General features: G+C 45.6%; 1 protein-coding gene and 1 long non-coding RNA gene across 4 annotated transcripts in view; one reads left to right on the plus strand and one right to left on the minus strand.

Annotated features, from left to right (window-relative positions):
- Positions 1-4620: 4620 nt before the first annotated feature.
- On the minus strand, positions 4621-15857 carry LOC144298169 (uncharacterized). The gene is made up of 4 exons (XR_013365142.1): positions 15760-15857; positions 15013-15504; positions 13831-14038; positions 4621-4799 (listed from the first exon to the last, which is right to left on the minus strand). It is a non-coding gene; the product is annotated as an uncharacterized LOC144298169 (long non-coding RNA).
- The window catches only part of HCK (HCK proto-oncogene, Src family tyrosine kinase), a 40013-nt gene continuing 37543 nt past the window's right edge, over positions 14958-17427 (plus strand). For 2 of the 3 annotated variants that reach the window (XM_077872670.1, XM_077872671.1), the window contains exon 1: positions 15107-15240. The gene's annotated coding sequence lies outside the window, so the exon portion shown is untranslated. Of the gene's footprint in view, positions 15241-17427 lie in introns of all 3 variants that reach the window. The other variant, XM_077872673.1, reaches the window with a different exon arrangement.

The raw sequence follows: 17427 nt of genomic DNA on the forward strand, positions 1-17427 counted from the left end.
TTCTTACCCCATAGCTCCAGAGATGGAGTAATTTCCCTCACACCCTGAGGAAGTCCCCACCCAGCCCGGAACTACCGTCTTACCAAAGCCATGTAACCCCTTGGTTTCTGAGGTCCAAAGGGCCCTGTCTGGGATGGTCTGGGCTTTGAGCATGGGGACTCTGGTCACAGTTCCTCCTGTAGCATCCAGAGACCCTTCCAGGATCACTTCCCATTATGGTTTCATCCCTGGCACTGCAAGAGAGGGAAAAGCCCTGGAAGTGGGACAGCTGCTTCCCAGAGACCTCTAGGGGTGGTGTAAGGCTGGGACTTCCCTACCAGCTAGACCTCCCGGGGACAGCTTTGATTCGTGGACAAGTGGTGAAGTTAGTGAAATCGTCTCCAGCTTCCCCTTACAGTGTGGGGCCCTGAGACTTCCTACTCCCTCCCAGCTTCCAGCCAGAGACTCCCAGCAGAACTTAACACCTGTGTGTTGGGGGAGGAGTCCCTAGGCCACTGTCATTCGGTCACCAAATATTTATAGAGCATGCCCTCTGTACTAGGCATTGTGCTAGACAAGAGGGAGATATAGAACAGTCTCTGTCCACTGGGAGGCTCACAGCACGGTGGGGGAGACAGGTCCGCAGATCATTACAGCATAAGGTTCTCACTTGTAAAATCAAAGAGTGAGCAACTAACTCTTCCTAGGGGAGAAGGAAAAGGCTTTGTAGAGGGGATGACTCACAAGCAAGACTTTGGAGGGTGAGCAAGACTTTTGGCAGGTACAGGAAGGTAAACAGGAGAGCCCTCCAGGTGGGGCCATCAGGAGCAAAGGGCAGGGAGCTCGAAGGAGCATGGCACACTCCAAGACTGGTAACCAGTTAGCTCTACTTCAGTGGTTAGGCACAATGGCCCTAGGGGTTAGATTGAGTGAGGTTTTTTTTGTTGTTGTTTTGTTTTGTTTTGTTTTTTTCTGAGTGAGTTTTGAATCTCAATTCTATCATCTGCTAGGTGGATGACCTTGGATAAGCTCCCAAATGTCTCTGGTCTTGGTTTCCTCATCTATAAAATGAGAATAATAACAGCATTACCCTCATAGTTCTTATAGATTGTTGCAAGACTTCAGCATAATCCATGTAAAAGTACATACAGTAAGTGCTCAATAAATGTGACCATTACTATTGCTGGAGGCACACAGGGGTTTGATGAGCAGGACTCATAGAAGAGGAAAGCAGAGGAGTGGGCAGATAGAGAAGATCCTTGAAGTGCAGGTAATGGGGAGTGACCAAAAGGGCTTGCATTTCACTGAAGCGGGTCTAGCTGCTTGGAGAAGAGGGTTGAGTGGAGGCCAGAGGAGACCCTGGGTGTTGGGGGCTGGGGCAGGACCCGATGACAGAGGCTGAGACCTGACTTAGATGGGGTAGGAGGAAGGAAGAGGAGAGGGCACATTCAGGAAGGGATGGGGTAAGAGGGCTCCTGCTCTGCTCAGAAACAGCTGCCTCTCACATCCTTGGATTAAATTCATTCATTCATTCATTCATTCATTCCTCCCTTCATTCATTCCACAACTATTTATTCAGCATTTGAACCCTGGCCTTGTGTTTACATTCTGGAAAGATTATGTTACTATTAAATAATGTAACTCGGAGCTTCTGGATGCAGTATCCACCCATTCAGGCTTAAATCAATCAGAAATTGGCAGTCCTGTTGTGGTGTCCTCCCGTTTCTTGTCTATCCTCGAACATTTCAGATGAAGGGCAGAGGGTCTTAGAGCCAGGCCAGCCTGTCCTGCCCACTTCCTGTGATGCTGATTTCACTGTCTTCTGTGATAGCCCTTTCCATCCAGTGCAAGAGTTAAAACTGCCTCCTTGCCCATCCCACCTCCCACCTCCCACCTCCCACCACCAGGTTCTTTTAGAACCCTACATGGCCCAGCTTCAAGGCCCTGGGCAGCTCTGTAGCAATTCTCAGAAAATGACACAACCTGCAGAAGCATCTCATTTCTGTCTAAGAGCTACTTGTCCCGAAAAACCCAGAAAACAAACAAAAAAAAACCATTTTTGAAGCTTACCATGTAGACAAAGGAGTGGTGCCTTTGATATGTAAAGAGGACAGTCAAATAAATGATGAACACCCACAGTGTAATAGAAAAATAGGCAACTTTTTTGTACAGTTCATAGAAGACACAAGTAACTCTGTGGCAAGTGTCACCCTCACCGACAGTAAGAGAAACACATTAATACTACATCAAGAGAACATTGTTCAGTTACTGAGCTAAGTTTGGAAAGTCTGATAACTTACCACGCGGTACAGGTGTGAGAAGACAGGTGCTGTCACACATTGCTGGCAGAAGGGTAGAAACCCTATTTAGCCATATTTTAAATGCATGGGCTCCTTGATGCAGTAATTCCACTGCCAGGAATCTCTCCAACATTTACACTCTCACAAGTGGAGGTGATGGATGTGCAAGGAAAATCGTTGAGATTAGAAATAAACAAATGCTCAGCGATAGCAGACTGGTTAAATAAACTGCGGCTTGCACGGACAGTAGAATGCCATACAGCCATTAATAAAAACAAAGAAGCTGTCTATGAACTGATAGGATATTATTTCCAAGATAAAATAAGTGAGGGGGAAAAAGCAGGGTGCAGAGCAATGCAGTTTGAATAGTGCTATTTTTTTGTTTAAAGAGGATGGGAGGGATCCCTGGATGACGCAGTGGTTTGGCGCCTGACTTTGGCCCAGGGTACGATCCTGGAAGCCCGGGATCCAGTCCCACATCAGGCTCCCGGTGCATGGAGCCTGCTTCTCCCTCTGCCTATGTCTCTGCCTCTCTCTCTCTGTGAGTATCATAAATTTAAAAAAAATAATAATAAATAAAGAGGATGGGAAATGTCTTTGTGCACATGCATGGGATAGTTCTGGAAAGAAATACGAAACAGGTTCTAGTTGTTCCCTCTGATCTGGAAGAGTGTATAGCTATTTAATAAGGAGGGAAGAAAACTTTTTTTCATATTGTGTCTTAAATGGTGTACCATGGGTATGAATTACAGAAAAGCAATTTTTTTTGAAAACCACTATTGTGATATTTATTGTACTCTGTAATACCATCTGTTTCCATGTCTGTCTAATCACCTCCCCAACCACCACCCCAACACACACACACACACACACACACACACACACACATCTTGTGAGGGGAAGAAAGATAGCCAGTTCTGACTCATTCCTGCACTCCGGAGCCCAGCATAGCACCCAACACAAAGCGAATGCTCAGAAAATTTGAATACATATTCATAATGACTACCTTCTCCAAGAAGACCACGGTTAGTCTAGCCTCATAGTATTCCTGCTCTTGTGTAGACCATTCTCACATTGAATAAGGATGACCTGTGTAACCAGTGTGGTTCTTCGCCTTGCTCTCCTCCATCACTCATTCTGGGGGAAGCCAGACACCATGTCATAAGCACACTCAGCAAGCCTTATGGAGAGGTTTGCTTGGTGAGGAATGGGCACCTCCTGCCAAGAGTCATGTGAGTGAGGCACCCTGGAAATGGATCCTTAGCCCCAGTCAATCCTCCAGATGATTCCAGGCTGATCTTGACTGCAACCTCATGAAAAACCCCAAGCCAAACCACTGAGCTAAGCTGTCCCCCAATTCCTGACCCACAGAAACTGTGTGAGATAATAATTCTTTATAATGTTTTAAGCTGCTAAATTTTGAGTAGTTTGTTCCACAGCAATATATACCTGATACAATCAATAAGTCTTTATTAAGCATTTACTGAGTTTCAGTTCTGTAGGGGAGTGCAAGAGAAAAAGGCATGCTCCTGCCTTCAGGGGAGCAGGCCGTGTGCACATTCATTCCTTCAGCTAATATCTTTTTTTTTTTAAGATTTTATTTTTAAGTAGTCTTTACACCCAACATGCAGCTTGAACTCACAACCCCGAGATCAAGAGTTGCACACTCCACTGACTGAGCCAGCCAAGCGCCCATCAGCTAACATTTATTAAGCTCTTACTATATACCTGGCCCTGTGTTGAATGCTGACTCAGAATATTGGCAATTTCTGCTCAGGTCATGATCTCAGGGTCCTGAGACCCCCATGGGGCTCTTCACTTGTGTGGAGGCTGCTTGAGTCTCTCTCTTGCTCGCCCTCTGCCCCTCCCCCCTCTAAAAATATTGTAAACAAACATTGAACTCTAGTTAATAATATGTGGGCTAAAGCAATTTATTTTGAAATGCATTTTTTAAAGATGCATTGATGATGGAGTGCCAGGGTGGCTCAGCCAGTTAAGTGTCTACCTTCGACTCAGGTCATGATCTCAAGGTCCTGGGAGGGAGCCCCCCACCCCCACCCTGACAGGTGCTCAGCTGGGAGTCTGCTGTTCCTCTGGCCTTTCCCACTCATGCTCTCTCTCTCTTTCAAATAAATAAATAAAATCTATTTTAAAAAGATGAATTGTATGGATAGCTAGATGGACAGACGTGGTGAATCAAGTAGAATGTTAATGGTGAAATGTAAATGGTAAGTACTGTAGAAATTTTGATGTAAGTCTTTCAATTTTGCTGTATATTTGGATATTTTCATAACAAAATGTTTGGGGAAAAGACCTTCAATAGCCACATATATCAGTCCTCTCATTATTATTATTTTTATTACAAATAAAAACAATCTAGTTTAAAAATGAAAAAACAAAAAGCCTGAGAAAGAGGTCACCATCTCTTCCCTCTGATTCCAACGTTCCTTTCTTCTTCATGACAGCTTCTGCGCTTGTTGGCTGTATAGTTTCCACACTTTTCTCTACCCTCTTACATACCTATAGAGGGAAATACAGAACCACGTTACTTTTTAAATGAGCGGATTTTCATACCATTCTGCAAGCGTGTCTTGGAGACCTCTCCACGTCAATTAGCGCACATTGCCTCAGTTTTAAATTGCTGAGTAGGATGTGCCTTGTTCAAGATGCACAACCCAGAGAGGAGGTCTTGTTCAAGAGCAGACAGTAAATCAGAATTGCTGGGACGGGGGCCTGGGTGCGTCCCGTGGGAGCGTGGCCGCCGCTGAGTAGGGGCGAGGCCGGGATCCAGAAATGCTGGGGGGTGCAGATCTGGCTTAGCACCCCCTCCTGCCCGAGGGACCTGCTGGGTTTGCGTGCACCCGTGCCCCGTGCACCCATGCACCCGGACCCAGGAGGAAGTCCGATAAGTGCTTCCTCTTTTCTTGCCCTCCCGGGACGCTGGGGGAAGGCAAGGGGTTGTGAAACTGAACTGTCCCCCAACCCCCCTGGGGGGGAGGCGGGAAACCCGTCAGCTGGAGGAGGCCACGCAGCTGGGGGCAGAAAAACAACTTCTGGGGCTCCCCTCAGCAGCCCCATTCCTGCCCAGTCCTGCTCAGTCCCACCACACCTCTGAGCAGGAGGCCAGCTGACTTTAGGATGATACCTGGCATAGGTAAACTTCCAAGACACCCACAGTCTCTCTGATCACTGGCAGGAGAAAGCTCCAGCTCCTTAGCTTCTGCTGCCATTTCCAGCCTGTTTTTCCACCTGGCTGTGCCCAGGAGCTTCAGGCACCAACAACACAGAAGTACTTGTGGTTGGTCAGTTAGGCCAGGCTGTTCTCCCTCCAGTCTTTGTCAGGCTGTCTCTCCTGAAAGACCCTTCACCGTGATCTTCTAGTTAGCGTCCTTTAAATGTTAGCCTCTCACCTCTTTCAAGAAGTCCACCTTGATGCACCCAGTGGTGGACCAGCATCCCTTCTACTTGGTCCTACAATATCATGGGCCTCTCACTCTCCCCCACAGCATTTTCCCCTCTGTATCTAAGTTATTGATTTAAGTTTTTGTTTCTCTAATGAGCTAGGAATGTGGCTTGCAGGCCAAGATTATCTTGTCTATCATTTTGTGCTTCCAGCCCCTGGAAGCACATAATAAGCCCTTAATAAATATTAATAGAATTAAAGAATGAAGGGTTTGGACCTCAGTGTTATCCTTCACTGGCTGCTTACAAACCTTGAGTTTCAGTTTTTTCATCTGCAAAATGGGCACATGAGTAGTATCTGTATGGAACTTACAAATAAGCAGAACATACAGACAATAAACAGATTAGCTTATTATAAATATGTATTATAGTGCCTTGTGATGACAAGTTCTCTGGAGAAAACTAACACAGAGTGGGAGGAGGAGCTAGAGGTGATGGAGAATGGAGGAACTTTAGGAAGAAGATTCAAAGACCTGCTGGGGTTGTTGAGAATTTTGCCAGGGGCAAGTCTTCTCAGATTTTCATTTGCCTGTCTTGGAGAAATGGGGGCAGTGGTGACCTGCATGAGATGGTGTTGCTATGAAATGAACACTGGCTACTTTGCAAATAAAAGGGGAAATATCTGAGCCCTGAAATAATTATTATGGCTCTCTTCCCCATCCCCCATCCTGTTTTGAATATAGAACAATCAACAGTGGTCCCAAAGAATTTGAAATATGGAATGCAAATGCCCCCTGGGAATAGGAAAATATATTTTTGAAAGAGCCATCATCTGACTCACTGTTAAGTGAAGCCCGCGTTGTTCCCCAGTGCCTGCCCTCCCTCCAGGACTGAGCCCTGGATGTGTCTTTTTTTTTTTTTTTTTTAATTTTTATTTATTTATGATAGTCACATACAGAGAGAGAGAGAGAGAGAGGCAGAGACACAGGCAGAGGGAGAAGCAGGCTCCATGCACCAGGAGCCTGACGTGGGATTCGATCCCGGGTCTCCAGGATCGCGCCCTGGGCCAAAGGCAGGCGCCAAACCGCTGCGCCACCCAGGGATCCCTGGATGTGTCTTTTAGTCCGAATTTGTCTCTCTACTTCTCAAGTCTCTAGAGCACACTTACTGAGTCTGTGTACTCATTATAAGCACCAGCTCTGGAAGTACACTAGAGTCTCACAGACCTGAGTTTGAGTTCCAGCTCTGTTGCTTGCTGTCTGTGCAACCTTGGGCAGGTGTCTTTACCTCTCTAAGCCATCCATTTTTAAGCATTTCTATCTCAAAGAGATTAAATGAACTAAGTGAGGGCAGAATAATAAGAGCTTTTAATGCAATAATTTAATGACCTGGTGAAGGTCATTCCACTTTGCAGATGAGAAAACAAAATCACAGCTAGGGGAAGGTAGTCAGTGCAGGGCACCTGCGTGGCTCAGTCAGTTAAGTGAGCATCTGCCTTTGGCTCAGGTCAGACTCATCAGCGAGTCGGCTTCTCCCTCTCCCCCTCATCCTGCTCATGCTCTCTCTCTTGCTTGTGCTTTCTCTCAAATAAGTAAAAATTAAAAAAAAAAAAGAAAAAAAAGAAAAGTAGTTAGTCCAGCTTCAATGCCTTTGCTTCCATCGGTCCTCCATCCTTGACCCACTGTCAAGTATACACCAAGAACTTTTCTTGACTTTTTCATCCTCTAAAAATCATACCCAGCCTCAAGTATATCTCTGTCTCTGATTTTTTTCAAAGATCTTTTTTTTTTTTGTTTTTTTAAGTAATTTCTACATCCAGCATGGAGCTCAAACTCACAACCCCAAGATCAAGAGTCACATGCTTTGCTGACTGAGCCAGCCAGGTGACCCTGAAGTCTCTGATTTCTAAATTGACATTTAATTTTTAATATCTTCAAGTGGTCCAAAATTCAAGAATACAAAGTATCCTAGGATCAGTAAGTCTCCTTCCCTGCTCTGTCACTCAGCTGTATAATTTCCCTCCCTGGAAGAAAACATGGGGACTGTGTCTTACAGGAGCTCTTCCTGACTCAGTTCAGCATGTACCAGTAAATTCCCACATGTTTGTTCTCTTGTTCTACACAAATGGTAAAATACAGTACAAGCTGTTGTGCACCTTACTTCCTCCCCAATCCACTTATCCACTTGTCCCCATTAGAACATAAGGAGTTTTCTTCATTCTTTAAAAAAAGAACTTTTTAAAATTGAATTATAACTCATGTAGCATACATTCATTCATCCATTTGAAATGTACAATTCGGTGTTTTAGGTATATGCTGAGTTATGCAACACTTACTGCAATAAATTTTAGGATATTTTCATTGCCCACTGCTCACTCTTAAAAAAAAAAATACCCATTAGCAATCACTCCTTATTTCTTGCCAACCCCCAGCACCAGGAAGCCACTAGCCATTTTCTGTTTCTATAGATTTGATTAATTATGCTGGACATTTCATATAAATGAAATCATGCAATATGTGGTCTTTTGTGACTGGTTTCTTTCATTTAACATAGTATTTTCAAAGTTTGTGTCGTAAAATGTATCAATACTTCATAACCTCTTTATTGCCAATTGCCAAGTGATATTCCATTGTATGGATAGACCCTCCCCCTTTTTTTAGATTTCATTTGTTTATTTTGAGACAGAGACAGAGACAGTATGAGCAAAGGGAGGGCAGAGGGAGAAGATCCCAGGATCCTGGGATCATGACCTGAGCCAAAGGCAGACTCTTAACCCGCTGAGCCACTCAGGCGCCCCTGGATAGACTCCATTTTATTTGTCCATTGAGGGACATTGAAGTTGTTTCCACTTCTTGCTATGATGAATAGTGCTGCTATGAGAATTTCATATACAAATTTTTGTGTAGATATATATTTTCAATTCTCTTGGGTATGTACCTAGGAATGAGATATCTGAGCAATATGATAACTCTATTCTTAACCTTTTGAGGAGCCACCACACTAGTTTCTAAAGGCACTGTACCATTTTACATTCCCACCACCAATGTATGAGGGTTATAATTTCTTCTTATTCTCATCAATACTTGTTATTATCTGTGTTTTTGATTATAGCCATTCTAATGGTTGTGAAACAACGTCTCATTGTGGCTTTTTAAAAAAGATTTTATTTATTTATTCATGAGAAACACAAAGAGAGAGAGGCAGAGACACAGGCAGAGGGAGAAGCAGGCTCCATGCAGGGAGCCTGATGCGGGACTCGATCCTGGGACTGCTGGATCACTCCCTGAGCCGAAGGCAGACGCTCAGCCACTGAGCCACCCAGGAGTCCCTCATTGTGGCTTTAATTTGTATTTTCCCAATAACTAATGATAATAAGCATCTTTTCATGTGCTTGTGGGCTATTTGTATAACTTCTTTGGAGAAATGTCTATTCAGATCTTTTTCCCACTTTTCAATTATGTTATTTTTTTATTATTGAGTTGTAAAAGTCACTTATATATTTGGGATATCAGTCCCTTAGCAGATCTGTGATTTGCAAGTATTCACTTCCATTCTGTGTGTTGTCTTTTCATTTTCTTGATTGTGTCATTTGCTGCACAAGTTTTTAGTTTTGATGAGCTCCTCTTTATCAGTTTTTGTTGTTACTCGTGTCACATTTAAGGTTTTGCTTAACCTAAGGTCATGAAGATTTTTATAGTTTTAGCTCAGACATATAGGTCTATGATCCATTTTGACTTATTTTTGTGGATGGTGTGAAGTAGGGATCCAACTTCATTATTTTGCATGGGGATATCTAGTTGTTCCAGCACCATTTATTGACAAAACTATTCTTTCCTGCATTAAAGTGTCTTGGCACCCTTGTTGGAAATCATTTGGCCATAAGGTAAAGATTTACTTCTGGACTCTCAATTCTGTTCCATTGTTATATATTTCTGTCCTTATGACAGTACCACACTGCCTATATTACTGTAACTTTGTAGTGAATTTGGGAATTGTGAGTCCTCCAGCTTTGTTTTATTTTTTCAAGATTGCTTGGCTATTCTAGATTCCTTGCATTTCCATATAAATTTTAGGATGAGATTGTCTATTTTTTTAATAGATGGCAATTATGTTAATCAATTTGAAGACTTTCAACACCTTAAAAATATTGAGTCTTCCAATCTATAAAGAAATGTCTTTTCCAGGAGTTATCTTTCCTATCCCCTGAGATGACTTTGCTTAGGTCTTCTTCAGTTTCTTTCAAGGGCGTTTTTAAAAGTTTTTGAATGGTGTTGCACAACTCATGTTAAAATTATTCCCAAGCATTTTGTTCTTTTTGGTAATATTTAAATGAAATTGTTTTCTTGGGATGCCTGGGTGGCTCAGTGGTTGGGCGTCTGCCTTCGGCTCAGGGTGTAATCCCGGGGTCCTGGGGTCGAGTCCCACGTCGGGCTCCCTGCATGGAACTTGCTTCTCCTTCTGTCTGTGTCTCTGCCTCTCTCTCTGGGTCTCTCATATATAAATAAATAAAATCTTAAAAAAAGAAAAAAGAAATTGTTTTCTTAACCTTATTTTCAGATTGTTCATTGTGGGGCACCTGGGTGGCTCAGTCAATTGAGCATCTGACTCTTGATTTCAGCGCAGGCTGTGATCTCAGGGTTGTGAGATCAAGCCCCACATCGGGTTCTGTGCTGGGCTTGGAGCCTGCTTAGGATTCTTGCTCTCCCCCTCTTTCTGCCCCTCCCCCCCAAAATACATACAAACATACATACAATTAGTTTTTATACATCCTTATTCTTTTTGACAACACCTTGGTACTCCATTATTGTATTATTATTTATTTTCCCAGTCCCCAAATGATGGATATCTTAGGTTATTTCCAATCATTTTCTAGTAAAAAAGGAGAGTATTGACTTTCCTTGTACATATCCATGAAGTCTCAGATTTTCTGCTCTTTTGTCTCTCTGAGCTCCTACAACTGTCAGTTGCCACCCCCCTGGCCCATGCCATCATCATATTATTCTTGAATGACTGCCTCATCCTGCTCACTGAGTTCTCTGCTTTCCTCATGCCTCTCCAATCCATTCTCCACCCAACAGCCAGACAGATCCTATTAAAACACAGTGTGGCTTACTCCTCTGCTCAGAACCCTTCAATGGCTCCCATCTTGTGTCAATTAAAGTCTCATATCAACACCAAGACTTCTTGGCCTTACAATCTGACTTCACTACCTTTCTAACATCATCTCCGTCACTCTCCTCTGCACCTACTCTGATCCAGCTACATGGATCCCTTATTCCTATTTATTTATTTATTTATTTATTTATTTATAGCCACACACAGAGAGAGAGAGGCAGAGACATAGGCAGAGGGAGAAGCAGGCTCCATGCACCAGGAGTCCAACGTGGGATTCGATCCCGGGTCTCCAGGATCGCGCCCTGGGCCAAAGGCAGGCGCCAAACCGCTGTGCCACCCAGGGATCCCCTGGATCCCTTATTCCTTAAACATACCAAGCGCAGTTGCACCTCAGAACCTTTGCCATTACTGTTCCTTCTTCATGGAACACGCTTCCCTCAGATTATCACATGACTCACTCCCCCATTCAGCAGGTCTTGCTACACACTACCTCCTCAGAGAGGTCTTCCCTGACCATTTTGTCTCAAATTACATCCCACTCTCTTGCCCTGATTTATTTTTCTTGTAATCCTATCACCCTTGCACATAAGATGTTAATTGATTTTCACAATGATTCACTGAGATAAACACTATTATTATTTCCACTTGATGAGATGAGAAAACTAAGACCCTGAGGGGTGATTTGATTTGCTCAAGATCAAGCTTCACTAGTGGCAGTGTCATAGCCAGTGAGGCTTATCTGAGGTGTGATTATTGCTAATTGATTTGTTCACTATCACTCAGTTGATAAATGGCTGTGCCAAGGTTTGAACTCCAGACTGGCTCCAAAGATGCAGCATTTAGCACTACTTCTTGTGGACAGCTATGTTCTGCATGTTGAATGAGTGAATGAATAGATAAAATGTTTGCCCCCCGCCCCAGTACTGGTAAGGCAATGTTTTAGGATAAAATTTGTAATTGTATAAATGTTCTTTGATGCAAATAAGAGTTAGATGGAAAATATGTTTTAATTAAAAAGAATAATAATACCAAATTATCAAATTATTGGTATTATATAGTGATATATATTATAGATATTATGTATATTATATAGTGTTATTGATATTGTGTATAGTGATACATCTATACTATGAAATACTATTCTGCAGTGAAAGGGAACAAAATACTGCAACATGTAACATGGAAAATCTCAAAAGCAATATGTAAGTGAAAGGAGACAGACATGAAAGAAACACACTGTGTAATTGCATTTATATAAAATTATAGAAAAAACAAAGCCAATTTATAATGACAAAAAGCCAAACACTAGTTATCTAAGGCAATGGAGCAGGGAGAAATTGACTGCAATAGGGTATAAGGGAATTCTTTGGAGTGCTAGAAATGTTCTATATCTTTTTTTTTTTAATTTTATTTATTTATTCATGAGAGACAGAGAGAGAGAGAGGCAGAGGGAGAAGCAGGCTCCATGCAGGGAGCCCGACGTGGGACTCCATCCCAGGTCTCCAGGATCACGCCCTGGGCTGAAGGCAGCACCAAACCGCTGAGCCACCTGGGCTGCCCGAAATGTTCTATATCTTGATTAGGGTGGGGTTACACAGGTGTATCCCTTTACCAAAACTCATCAAGCTGAATATTTTAATAGTGCATTTTATGTATAAAGCTGTGCCTCAGTAAAGTTGATAGGAGCTTTGGAAACACATGCACAGACTTTTATTGCAGCATTACTTCAATAGCAAAAAAAAGGGAGATGGAATTGGCTGTTAACAGGAGAATGTTTCAACTGTGGTCCTTTGCCATCAGAATGACAAACTTGTGGAAGAAGGTGTAGCTAATGATGACCCTTTCGAGTCTCCAGGCATGTATCTCTCTTCCTGGAGGCTCTCTCTTGTGATTGGAGCATTCATGGAGCAGGCTAGGAGTGCTGAAGGATTAGTACCTCCTGGGATCATCCCTCATCCAACTCTGCCAGGAGTTGGTACATAAACGCCCCAGCTCTTTCAACTTCCAGGAAGGATAACAATGAGTTGGGAATAATACACTGTCTCCGGAGTTCCCTCTCCAGCAGGAGTGAATTCCAGGAGCCCACAGTTATAACTTGGTTGACAATGCTCTCTTTATTCCCTGTCTTGTCTTATCCACCTACTCCCCTACCAGTGTTTTCTGCATCTCCCAAATAACCACTTTCACTTGAATCCATGTCTAGGGTCTGCTTCTGGGGAACTCAAATTAAAGACTAATGGATGAGGGGTGCCTGGGTGACTCAATCAGTTGTGCATCTGCCTTTGGCTCAGGTCATGATTCTAGGGTCCTAGGATCAAGTCCCACGTTGGGCTCCCTGCTCAGCTAGGAGTCTGTTTCTTCCTCTCCCTCTGCCCCTCCTCCATCTCTTGCTTTCTCTCTCTCAAGTAAATAAATAAAATCCTTTAAAAAAAAGGACTAATGGATGGTACCAAGAGTCAATCATGATGTGGGGAAATGTGGAAGGGCTTGTAGGGATGGGGTAACTGGGTGATGGACATTAAGGAGAGCATGTGATATAATGAGCACTGGGTATTATATAAGACCAATCACTGAACTCTACCTCTGAAACTAATACACTATACGTTAATTAATTGAATTTAAATTTTCTTAAATGTGGGGAAATGTTAGGAGAATTTTGGCAGCAGCCATTCTGCAAGCATTCATCATTCTTGGCAAAGCAAGTCTTTACAAAATCCTTACACAGGTCTTTAGGGCAAAGTTGCATGCCATCTAGGTGTCCATAGCTATAGGAATTGACAAACTGTGGAGGGTGTAGATGATGACCTAGCAGGAATGCTGGTCATCATCCTCCCATGCCCAGGACAGTCCCCCCACCCCATAACAAAGAATTATGCAGCCCAAATGTCAACAGTACTGGAGTTGAGAAACCCTGTGTAGCCCAGCACTCAGCACAGTATTGCTGAATGAATGAATGAATGAGTGAATGAAGAGATGACGGTGGCCTGAAATGGCTGGTAACAGAGGGAATACAGAAAAGCTGTAAAATTCTTACACATCTTGTAAGTGTGCTTGGCAGACTTTAGTGCGACAAAGCTCTTTTTCCAGAAGCAGTTGTGCTCTGCCCTTGCCTGGTGCTGGGCACATCTCATTCATGTGGGGCCTCCAGGTGCCCTCCAGCTGGGCATCCTGCCTCCTCAGTTTTCAAAGTCCTCTGAGCTTCCCAGCTGCCGGAAACCGCCAAGAATGAGCCAGGGTGGTGCCTGCGGGTGAGAAACTTTGCTTGCCGTTTGAATAGCGCGGGGCCTGTGGAGCGGAAACCGCTGACCACAGAAGGACCAGGAAGGCCTGGGACACGGTGTGGGGGAGGGGCCTGGGCTCCAAGAGTGGATTGGAGTGTAGAGAAAACCGATCAGAATGCTTGGGGCGGGGGATTAGAATCCTGCGAGAGTGCCGAGGTAAAGGCTTAGGATCCTTGTGGGTCACGTTAGAATCCTTTGATGAGGGGTTAAAGTCCTTGAGGGTAGGGTTGGAATTTTTGGATGGATCGGATTGGAATCCGAGGGGGGATTAAAATCCTTTGGAAACAAGATTGGGATTATTCGGGAGCAGGATTAGAATCCCTGGGGTTAGGGTTATGAATTTGGAGGGCTGGGTCAGAATCCTTTGAAGAGAAGGGATAAAATCCTTCCGTTGGCCGGATTAGAATCCTTGGGGGACAGGATTAGAAATCTCCTGTGGGTGAGGCTAAAAAATCCTTCAAATGTGAAATTCAAAATCATTTGGGGGCAAAACGAGGATCTTGGGAGGAGACGGTGTTGCGGTTCTTGGGAGGACGAGTTTAATCCCTTTGGCGACCACATTAAGGTTTGGGGAGGCGGGGATTATAATACATTAGGTTAAGTGCTTGGAAGAGGGCGTGGGGTTAGGATCTTTGGGGGACGGATTAAAATTCTTAGGGGCAGGTTTATTATCCTTCGGGGCCAGGGTTAGGATCCTTAGGGGCAGGGTTGGAAGCCTCTGATGGGCGGCGTTTAAAAAAAAAAAAAAATCCTTGAGCGGTGGGATTAGGGTGCTGGGAGGAAGGGCCTGGGATGAGAGTCCACGCTGTGGGGTCAGAGTCTTCAGGGGCGGGGTTAGGATACACGGGGGTGGGGTTAGCATCGCTCAGGGCGCGGCTAAGGAGCCCAGATGGCCTGTGGGTGCCACCGAGTCCCCGGTCCCAGCCCGAGCGCACCGCTGAGGCCGAGGCGAGCAGGAGGGGGCGCCGGGGGTTCAGCGCCAGGGGAGCCCGAGAAGCCGCGCGGCGCCCAAGCCCCTCAGAGGCCGCCCTTTGCCTTTTCTCCAAAGTCAGCCCGTCTCCCTTCGGGTGCGGGCGCCCCGGGAGTCCGGGGGCTGCTGAGCTGGGGGGGCGTTCGAGCTGCGAAGATCCGGGCTGCCCGCAGGAGGAGGAGCGGGCGCCCAGGTGAGTGGCGCGCGGACGGCGGAAGCGGGAGGGTCTCCGCGGCGGGGGACGGTGGGGGGAGCCCAGCGGGGGGCAGGGCCGGCTGGAGGGCGGCAGGAAGGGGCGGTCCGGGAGCGGCGGACGCGCGGAGGGGCCGGGGCCCGCGACGAGGGCCGGGCTGGCCCGGCTGCGTGCGAGCCTGGAGGAGCCCTAGGGGAGAGGAGCCCCGGCCCCCGACGGACTTGGGTCCAGCCTCCGCTCCTCTGAGCCGTCCAGGTTCCCCTTCTGCAAAAGAAAAAAACGAGAAGGAAGGGATGAGGCTCTACCGACCGAGAAGGGAAGGCCCTTACGGCCCCTGGTGGGGGTGGGTGACGGGTCACGGCAGGTTGGCGGCGGGTTGGCAGCCCGTGGTGGGGAGGGGGACAGCTGGCCGGAGGCGTACGGTGCGAACCACACCCAGGCGGGCCTGCAGCTGGGCCCACTCTGCGCTCCCTCCTCCTCCCGCGCTGGGCCCTGATCCCCAGCAGGTCTGGGTCAAACCTCAAAACCTCCTGGACAGACCACAGGGTGTCTCCCCGCCCCCTTTCCGCTTCGGTGAGACCTTGGGCCGAGTCGTGCTCCCTCTCCGAATTCCAGTTTTCTCCTCCGTCAGATAGGGCTAGAATTCTTTCTCCAAGGCTACAGTGAGCTGGAGTCTGTGGGGGTCATGCAAGGGGAAGTGGGATTCTGGGAGCAACCTGCCTGTTGACCTTGAGCAAGGGATTTGGTCTTCCTAGGCCTCTGCTTTTCCACCTATAGGATAGGGATATTAATAATAATGACTCCCTCCCAGGGTCGTTTTGAAGGTTAGGTTAAGTTATTCATGGAAAGCTCTTGGAGCGTTAGGTCACAGGTATAGGTGCTTAGTACTCGTGAACTATTGTCGCTATTACCGTCTAGCCAGTGCTTCCCAAATGTTAGCAGTACACCTGGGAGGCTTGTTAAAACACAGATTTCTGGGCCCTGACCCCAGAGTTTCTGATTCAGTAGGTCTGGCTGGGGAATCTGAGAATTTACATTCCCAGGTGATGCTGCTGTTGCTGGTCCAGGGACCACACTTTGAGAACCATTGCTGTAGCCTTTGGCCAGCACAGAGAAAGACTTCAATAGATATTGGTTCCTTTATCCCATGGATTTCTCTTCACTATCCTTTTTTTTTTTTTGGGGGGGGGGGGGATATTAAAATAAAGAAAAGTGAAAGAAATAATATAGTAAATATCCCATGAACCCACCACCCAGAATTAAATGTTTCCCTCTGGCTTTTTAAAAAATAAAAGTCTTAAAAGTAACAGATAATACTGAAGCCTCTCCACTTGTCTCTCTCAGTCCTGTTTTTCTCTCTGCCCAGAGGCAACCAGTCATGAAATATAGTCCTTTCCAGTCTGTGCCTTTATGAATTTATTACATAGATATGGATGCATAAATAATACATAGAATTGTTTTTCTGTGTTTTAAAGATCTCCAAAAACGCTATCCAGCTGTGAGATTCTTCTGCAATATCGTTTTTCTATTCCTTGCCTTATCATTAAGTTGTCAAGGTCTAGCCAGGATGAGAAACAAAGGCATGCATAGTTCATTCTTTCTCAGGGCAGTATTTCTGCAAGTGACCATCCTATCTTATTTCTCATCCCCCAGTTGTTGGACATTCAGATGTGTAGCAAGGCTTTTACTACAATAAACTATTCTGCTGGGACCATCCTGGATGTATGGCCCTGGTGAAGGTGGGAGGGTGCAGGTGTTTCTTGGGAAAACACTGAGGGCTGGATGGGTCTCCAGAGGGGGCATCTGTGAACCTCTCTTGTGTGCAAGGAGGACTGAGACCTGAAAGGGTCACCCAGGTAGTCTGGATCAGAGACGACAGAGAGTCTGGCTCTGCTGACCTCCCAGGCCCCCTGTTCCAGGTCTGTTTTCCACTGCAGGAGAGCAAAGATCTTCATTTGCCTGACACTTGGTAAAAACTCAAACAATGGAAGAATGACTCCTTTTTAAAGTTTTTTGGGGCAGCCCAGGGTGGCTCAGTGGTTTAGCGCTGCCTTCAGCCCGGGCCGTGATCCTGGAGACCTGGGATCGGGTCCCATGTCAGGCTCCCTGCATGGAGCCTGCTTCTCCCTCTGCCTGTGTCTCTGCCTATCTCTCTCTCTCTCTCTCTCTGTGTGTCTCATGAATAAA

The sequence above is a fragment of the Canis aureus genome, chromosome 26 (assembly GCF_053574225.1).
Source record: "Canis aureus isolate CA01 chromosome 26, VMU_Caureus_v.1.0, whole genome shotgun sequence".
In the NCBI taxonomy this organism is placed as follows: domain Eukaryota; kingdom Metazoa; phylum Chordata; class Mammalia; order Carnivora; family Canidae; genus Canis; species Canis aureus.